The following is a 1,003-nucleotide window of genomic DNA, read 5'->3' as shown; positions in this document are numbered from 1 at the left end:
CAAACACTGGTGCACACAACTTCATAAAAACTATACTACAGGACTTTAAGACCCAGATTAATCCCAATTCATTAATAGTAAGGGACTTCAATACCCCATGGTCTCCATTAGATAGGTAAACAGGGCAGAGAGTTAACAGAGAGACATCTGAATTAAACAATACCATATATCAAATGGACTTAACAGACATTTACTGAGTATTCCACCCAAGCACTAAAGGACATACTTTCTACTCAGCACCCCATGGAATCTTCCCCAAAACTGATCATATACTGGGACACAAAACAAACTTCAACAAATACAAAGAGATTGAAATAATTCCATGCACTCTATCAGACCACAGTGCAATAAAGCTTACAATCAACACCAGAAGAAGGCATAATCACCACATGTACATATGGAGATTAAACAACACACTCCTGAATGATGAATGAGTCAAAAGAGAAATTAAGAAAGAAATAAAAGTATTCCTGGAACTAAATGAAAAGGACAATACAACACAACAAAACCTCTGGGACATGCTGAAAGCGGTCCTTAGAGGGAAGTTTATAGCTTTAAGTGCCTACATCAAAAAATTGGAAATAACATAAATAAATGGCTTAACATTGCAACACTTAAAAAGCAACAACAAATGAAACCCAAACCCAGCAGACAAGAAGAAATAACAAAAATCAGGGCAGAAATTAACGAAATTGAAACAAAGAAAACAATACAAAGAATCAACAAATCCAAGAGCTGGTTCTTTGAAAAGATAAACAAGATTGACAGACCAATAGCCCAGTTAACCAAAAGAAAGAAAGAGCACCTCCAAATCAACAAAATCAGAGATGAAAGGGGAAACATCACAACAGACACCAGAAAGATACAGAACATTATAATGGAATACTTTAAAAACCTATATGCTACTAAATTTGAAAACTTAAAAGAAATGGACAGATATGTAAAGGCATGGGAACCACCAAAACTAAACGAAGAAGAGATTAACAGCTTAAACAGACCCATA

The sequence above is a fragment of the Nannospalax galili genome, unplaced genomic scaffold, assembly GCF_000622305.1.
Source record: "Nannospalax galili isolate Female #2095 unplaced genomic scaffold, S.galili_v1.0 scaffold183, whole genome shotgun sequence".
NCBI classification, from domain to species: domain Eukaryota; kingdom Metazoa; phylum Chordata; class Mammalia; order Rodentia; family Spalacidae; genus Nannospalax; species Nannospalax galili.
The sequence above is the reverse complement of the archived record's forward strand: the minus strand, read 5'-3'. Positions refer to the sequence as shown.